The sequence below is a fragment of the Diabrotica virgifera genome, chromosome 8 (genome assembly GCF_917563875.1).
Source record: "Diabrotica virgifera virgifera chromosome 8, PGI_DIABVI_V3a".
In the NCBI taxonomy this organism is placed as follows: domain Eukaryota; kingdom Metazoa; phylum Arthropoda; class Insecta; order Coleoptera; family Chrysomelidae; genus Diabrotica; species Diabrotica virgifera.
In genome coordinates, this window is record NC_065450.1 from 179,024,841 (window position 1) to 179,033,051 (window position 8,211).

Sequence of the window (8,211 nt, forward strand, 5' to 3'; positions counted from 1 at the left end):
TCAAAAAACTTTTATAACAAAAGACCGCGCACAGTGAAGGACCCAGTCTCCACAGGGCACGACTTAAGGACCAGGTGAAAGACGATTTACGGTGGTAGGTGTACGAAATTTAAAAAACAAAGCGAATGATAGGAAGAAATGGAAGCTGATTATAGAACAGGCTAAGACTGGCCAGGGGTTGTAGAGCCAATGATCATGATAACTAAAATATGTTAATTGGTGAAACCATAAATGCTCAATCATAAATCATACAAGACTGGTTTGAAGTCACTCTTTTAAAGTAGTACTAAAATTTTTTGGTCAAAATAACAACGGAAGTGGCTAGAGAATCTAATTCTAAGCAAAAACTGCTCTACAATTTTTTTCTGAAAACTCGATATTTTTTGAGATACTCGTGGTTGAAAATTGGTCAATTTCATTGAATAACGATACCTGTCCTTTTCGGATATTTTTTTGCGAATACCTTAAAAACTATGCATCTACCTAAAAAAACTATATAAAATACTTTTGTAGCTTATAAAAAACAAAAGAGAGTCGTTCCTTCATAAATCTTCTATGGCGTATTCCACAAATATACGTCTGTTTTGGATTATCGCGACAACGAATATTTTAGTGTGCAACATAAGAAGTACGAAAGTATTTTGCTCTAATAATTACTCCAATACAGACCCGGACTGGCCCGCCGGCCCACCGGCCCTCGGGCCGGAGCGCCTTTTGCTTTCGTTAGTACCTATCTATCCATAAAAAAATTAAACTGGAAAAAAAATTTTTTGTTTACACAAAGATGATACAGCTACCATTCCCCTAAAAAATATTTTTACATGCCTTAGTAATCAGAATCCTACATAATGAAGCCAGTCGGTATAACAAAAGGCAACTTGTATCAGGCATCACATAATCAAATAGCTTAGCTACGACGGACGGCGCCCTCGAAGACAATTTTTACGATTCCGGCGACTTTCGTAGGTAATTTCCGCTGTGTGTATTATAATAAATAGCTTAGACGCGGCGCCCTCGAAGACGATTTTTACGATTCGGGCACCTTTCGAAGGTATCAATATCCGCTGTTTTTCTATAATAAATAGCTTGCATGCAACGAGCGGCGCCCTCGAAGACAATTTTTACGATTCGGGCGCCTTTCGTAGATATCAATTTCCCCTGTTTCCATTATAATAAAAAGCATAGACGCGGCGCCCTCGAAGACAATTTTTTCGATTCAGGCGCCTTTGGTAGCTATCAATCTCCGCTGATTCTATTTTAATAAATAGCTTAGGTGCAACGAGCTGCGCACTCGAAGAAAATTGTTATCGACGCCCTCGAAGACATATAGGTATCAATTTTCGCTGTTTCCAATATAATAGAAATAGCGGATATTTATACCTACGAAAAGCGCCCAAATTGTAAAAATGGTCTTCAAGGGCACTGCGCCTCGCATCTAAGCTATTTGATTATCTGATATCTAATATAAAGAGTGTTACATGATACATCCCACAATTGGCCTAAATTATACAGGTGTTGCGCATACTGGATTGTTGCGCCCCAGAATCCTAAATAATGAAGCCAGACAATGAACAAAATACAATTTGTCAACATGTCAGATAATCAAATAGCTTAGGTGCGATGCGCGCCGCCCTCGAAGACCATTTTTGCGATTCAGATATCGCTAAATACCATATATCAGGTATTTCGTAGGTATCAATCCCCGCTGATTCTATTTTAATAAATAGATTAGATGTAACGAGCTGCGCCCTCGAAAACAATTTTTACTTCTACATTATACATATAAGATTGTTGCGCCCTAGAGTGATACATAATAAGGCCAGTGGGTACAACAAAATTCAACTCGTTCAACTCATATCAGGCATTCTTTATCTAATCTGCTACCTTTAAAGCTAATCTGATACCTAATACGAGTTGAATTTTGGTGTATCCTTCTTACTCTAATACAATTTGTCGTCAGATATTCATGCCGCTCATTCCACCAGTATGGTTGTTTCCTTTCATACCTCCCATTTGACTTCACATAAGCCAACTGTGATGTCGCACTTAGACCCTCGATAAACTTACTTACATCCTCGCATCTCGGACCAATCAAGCCAAAAGCATCCATAAAAACCTCCTCATTTAATCGTCTCTTTAGATCGATATCTCTATCTTCCTGTTTCTTCCTTTTGCTCGTTATTTCAAAACTCACATATTTATGTAAGCTTGTTTGGAAGTGACGTTGAAACCAGTGAGATGTTCAGAAAGGATTCACTATTATCTCTCACAAACGTAGGTGCCTTACCGTCATTTAGCAAAGTAATCCCTGTGGCGTGGATCCATTCTGATAGGTTTTTTCCTGTCCCATCAGATCTCCTATGTTTAATAATTCTTTGTCGAGAGACCAACTTTACATTGGACTCCTGAAAGAGGATCACGTCACAACTTTCTCTTCGTGCAAGTGTTTCTGCCACATCGTGATTGGTCCTCGCCCTTCCCACATTTATTTGAAGGAACTTCGTATTAGATGGTTTTTGTCTGATTCCTGGTCCTAGGTGCTTTCATCCACCTTTACTTCGTCCCTTGTGGCAGGGTCTCTCTTGAGGCCCCGCTTTTCCAGGATCAGTTTTTTATACTCCGAGAACTGTAAGCTGTCGGCTCTGTGACCGGACTTTACACGTAAGGCAGAAAGTCGCCTCACTACTTTAATCTCGTGCCTAGTGCCCCCTTGCCTTATCGGTAGCAGGAGTCCGATTTGTTTTTCCCTTGCAATCGGTTTTACTATGTCCGAATTGCAGGCATCTGAGGCACCGTTGAGGCACATGCAGACTCTCTCGTATCTTGCACGACTTCCGGCCAATGGGTATATGTTCTCTTTCCAGCGCCTACTTGGCTGCGATTTCGACTGTAACGGTTATATTGCCTTCTCCATTTTCCCATAGAGACGAGTGTGACATCGTTAGGCTTCCTGCTGCCGGTATACCTTCAAACCATCTTCAGGATTTCTTCCTTTGTGACATCTCCGTCTATATCAAATATTTTCACCTGGTCCTGATAGCTCCGGACATCTTCTACTGTGTTTCCCTCCGTGCGGGCCACGATAGTCTTCTTCAGGTGCTCGGCTTGTTCTTTTTCTGCCACTTCGAGGTTGAGGTCCCCGCCCCTAGTCTTCTTAGCGCTTTTGATGCTAATCCTCTCCTTCCTCGTGTCTGCGCTACCCTTGATTAGCAACTCGACGTAGGATTTTCCACCTCCCTTCACAATCAACTTCTGCGTCCCCGCGTTCGTACTCCTCAGTGAGAGGTGGATGTCCATACCCATGAAGATTACTTTCAGGATTTGCCTGATGTTCCTACTTCTGTAGCCCCCAATTATTAAGAGTAATGGAGGCCTATGATAATATAATTACTCTGATCTTCAGTGCCTCCATGTCTTCCCTCAATTTTAAAAGAATTGCCAGTAGTCTCTTATCCCTGTCACCCATTTCTCTACAGGAACCATGAAAATAGTCTGACTATTTCCCCTGTTTTCTTCCTCCTGACCCTTTCTTGTAATTGTGGTCATAGTATTAAGTTAAAGGTACTTCACCTCTCCTGGGCTGTATGTAACTCCTCCACATACTACCCGTTTTTTCCTTATCAGGTCGTGGTACCTTTTCCCCTCACCGGAAAGTCCTTGTTCCATGACCACTACTAAGTCGCCTGCAGATTTATTCCCTCTTCCCGGTTTGGCGACCGCATATAGATATTTTCTTCCCATTCGACTTTATTATAATGTCGTTTATTATTTCAAAGCCTCTTTCACTTAAGTTCGTGACCGTTGCAATCATTTCTATCTTTCTTTCACTAAGTTTTTCGGGGAAGAACTTTCGAAGTCCATCGGTGTGGACACACTTGCCGTCTCCTTAGTTCTTCCTTCCTCGCCGGTTTTCTCCACTTTCTATCTCGTTTCTCAATGCTGCCCGAGGGTGACTTGTCTGAAAGTGCTCTCCATGTCTTCGGTGACACTCTTAAGGTTTATACATCATTATTGATCTCGACCTTCGCGTTTGTATGGTCAGACATTAGTCTCACTAAATTATTTGTAACTTTCGTTTCTCCATTGCTCTTACCATAGTCTTATGTCGGAGTTCTCCTCCTTCTCTCTAGATCTTTTTTCCCCAAGTGAGGAGCTCCTTTGCAAGGTTGCCTCCCCTGGAACATCCGCCTTGGTGAGGTCCCTACCCCTGACCGAATATCTTCTAACCGAAGACCCTCTTCTTCCGAAGATTATAGTTTCCTCCTTCTTCTTTTCCTCTTTGCTAAGTACTTGCCTTTTGTTCCCTTCACTACTGATGTTGATGTAGTTGATGATGTTCCATAACATCTCATTCATTCATAGTTTGTTCCATCTGCACCACCACTGATGACTCACTCCAATGTCTCCGGACTAAAAGGGATACTGGGAAACTGAAGCTATATTTTTGTGGCATCTTAATATAATTTACTATTCCCAATAAAAATATTAAATTACTTCATGGGTTAAATTAAAATTAAACTTAAAAAAAATTCACGAGTAATATTGATTTACTTTGTATAAAAAGTTTGATGTAAAATCTTAGGAGGAGGGTCTGGCGTCTTTGTTTAGATATTAGGTTGGCGCCTTTTTTAGAATTTGGGTTGGCGCCTTTTTCATGAGCCAGTCCGGCCCTGCTCCAATATACAACAATATAATTTGCAATTTACTTTCGTTCTTCATATTTTGCACAGTAAAGTATTCGTTGTCGCAATAATCCAAAACAGACGTATATTCGTGGAATGGGGTATAGTTATAATACAAAAAGAGATATGGTAGGTGAAAACAGTTTATTATTTTGGTGCATGCTCAAATCGGTGTATTCAACTTGAAATAACAGAGAAACGGTCGATTTTAGGTTTATAATGCTACCAACACCTTTTGTAGTACTTAAAAATACCTTTAAAACGAGCATTATTAAATGTCGATTACATTTAAAATAAGCGAGATATGCTGCAAAAAAAATTGATGACTAATATATTTTAAGAAAAATTAGAATTATATTTAATCACTCTTCCAACAGAATTTAAATGCATCGTTTTCCTTCTACAATACCTTTTATTATAATGTTATTACTATGTTCAAAAAGTTAAACGGGTTTAAATAAATGGTTTAAAAAAAATAACACATTACCACAAAATAACAAATTATAGAGCGCATTTTTAAAAATGTTAAAAATCTTCCTTTTTCTCCATGTACCTTGAAAATGATAAGCGATACAGTAATGAAAAATAAGAACAAACTTTTTAGCTAAAAAACCCTACATTTTTGTACGGTACCTTTTTTCGTATCTCTTATCATTTTCAAGTTACATGGAGAAAAAGAAAAATTTTTAAGAAAATTTAAAAATGCTCTCTATAAATTGATCATTTCTTTCAAAAACCATTCATTTTAAACCTGTCGAACTTTTTGAACATAGAAATAACATTACAATAAAAGGTATTGTAGCAGGTAGTCAGTGCATTTCAGTTCTGGTGGATGAGGGATTAAATATACTTCTCATTTTTTCTTAAAATATATTAGTCATCAATTATGTTTGCAGCATATCTCACTTAGTTTGAATAAAAATTGCTCATTTTAAAGGTCTTTTCTAGCACTACAAAAGGTATTGGTAGCATTACTTACCTAAAATCCGTTTCTCTGTTATTTCAAGTTGAATACACCGATTTGAGTATACACCAAAAAACAAACTTTTTTCACCTACCGTATCCCTTTTTGTATTAAAACTACTATAAAATAAAAATAAAAATCTTCTCTTTTAGAAGATCTATGAAGAAATCTCTTTGTTTTCTTATAAGCTACAAAAATGTTTTATATATTTTTTTAGTTATATGCATAGTTTTTAAGGTATGTATTCGCAAAAAACCGTTTGAAAAGGTGTTGGTTCAATGAAAATGGCAAATTTTCAAACACAAATAACTCAAAAGTATTGGGTTTTCAAAAAAGTATATATAGAGCAGTTTTTGCGTCGAATTAGGTTTTCTAGCCAATTTCGTCATTATTTTAACCAAAAAATTTTTCACCCATGAGAAGGGGTGGGAACCGCCCCCAAGATAAAAGCGTCATAGTATATAGGGTAGACTTTGAATAGAAAATAACAGCTTAGTAATAAAACAATGACAAAAATTTATTGAGGATCTTGTAGGGGGGCTTTGAACTTTGATTTAGTCACTTTCTGACTTTCATAATAATAATTTTCAACCGAGTTATTAAGTCTTGAAAATGGCCCTTTTCGCGTTTTTTAAATTTTAAATCGCATAATAACTCGACAACTGTCAATTTTAGACATAAATCACAAGATACCGACGTGAAAAAAATTATTTTTTGATTTTGTTTAAGAAAATTTTTTAAACAATTTTCCGACCACGGTACCTCCCGGCACCCTTCGGATTTGTTATGAGGACCTATTTTTGAGTAATTTGTGCAAAAAAACGAATCGGAATAATTTACCTAACGGGGGCGACGATATACACGATATAGCCTAGTCTATAAGGTCGGTCACATCGACTTATTTTCATCCCTAAAAATCGTGGTATAATTTTTTATGAACAATCCTTTTGTGACACCCTGTATACTAAATACGAAGTTAATAAACTCAGAAGTTTTATTTGGAGTGCAGAATTTGGTTTACATCTTTATGTGCTAGTAATAAATTTACGACAGAGTAGATGAGTGTATGTGATTAATCGTATTTACCTTGATAAAATTGCTTCCTGACAAATATGAGTTGATATAATCACAAACTAGCACTTCAACTGGCAGAACGATTCATTACAAATGTGGTCTATATTATTGTTGTTTTACAATACGTTTACTACGCTCTATATTTAAATTACCTTGAAAATGAAAAATTTGTTAAAAAAATTGGTGGGAATAATTTGCTAAATTGATATATAATTGTTAACTGGCCCGAGTGTAATTACCTGAAGTTTATGTAAACGATAGAGATAACTATTTTTTTAGTAATTCTGAAACGTAAAATTACAATCGCATTCATTTATTCATTAACGGTTACAATCCCTAGGGAATATAGCTAACGCCATAGCGATCAAAAGCCTATTTTTGGGTAAGGTAGATTACTACTGTCCTCTATGATGTCATTTATAGCTTGCTCTGTGCTGTTACTGCTGTCATGTCTCTTTTCCATTTTTTTCTGTCAATGTACTGAATTTCTTAGTCTTTGACACTTAGTGTTCTTATATCTGCTTCAACATCATCGAGCCATCTTCTCCTAGGCTTTTCTCTACATATGGGCCTTAGTGATATTATCCTTCTCGGCATATCTAATTGTGGGCGTCTCTGTATAATGTCCTATCCATTCTAAGCAAAGAGATGTTATCTATCTTACTATATTTTCTCTCTTTAATTCTTCTTCAATTGCGGCATTTGTTTTCGTTCTTCTTTCTCCCTCTTTTGATACATTGGAGGCCAGTATTGTTCTCAATATTTTTCTTTCAAATTTTAGAAGGCTATCTTCCTCTTACTGACGGACTACCGATTTACAAAGTGTAATACCAACATTGTACCAAAACGCCACAATGCGTGTAAAACTACATGATACCACCAGAGAAATTCATATCAAGCGAGGTGTGAGACAGGGCGACACTCTCTACTCTAAATTATTTATAACGGTCCTCGACTACGCCTTTAAAATGCTAAAGTGGCAGAATAGAGGAATAAAAATAGATGGGGAAATGTTCAATCATCTGCACGTTGCCGACGATATAGTACTTATTACCGAAGATCTAGGTGAAGCACAACAAATGCTACAAGAATTAGAAAAGGTATCTTCAACAATAGGTCTAAAAATTAACATCAGTAAGACCAAATTTAAGACAAATTTAGTTCCCAGCAAACATCTAACTATCCAAAAGCAAGTGGTAGAATTAACCAGAAAAGTACATATATATCTCGGTCATAAAATCAGAATAAGCAAGGATAATCAGACCTGCCAATTTCAACGACGAAAAATACTTGCTTGGGGGGGGGGCGTATGGTTCACTAAGAGACATCTTGAAGAACATCATCCCGATAGCTATGAAACGGAAGACATTTGACCAATGCGTTCTTCCAATTATGAAATACAGAGGAGAGAATCTCACGCTCACAAAAAAAAACAGCACTAAAAATGGGAGTGGCACAAAGGCGCATGGAAAGATCGGTTCTCGGCGTGAC

General features: G+C 37.2%; 1 protein-coding gene across 1 annotated transcript in view; it reads right to left on the reverse strand.

Moving 5' to 3' along the window:
- Positions 1-6,748, reverse strand: part of LOC114337832 (cytoglobin-1) — a 169,892-nt gene extending 163,144 nt beyond the window's left edge. Inside the window, exon 1 of the mRNA XM_050658615.1 lies at positions 6,733-6,748. The gene's annotated coding sequence lies outside the window, so the exon portion shown is untranslated. The remainder of the gene's footprint in view (positions 1-6,732) is intronic.
- Between the last annotated feature and the right edge of the window lie 1,463 nt (positions 6,749-8,211).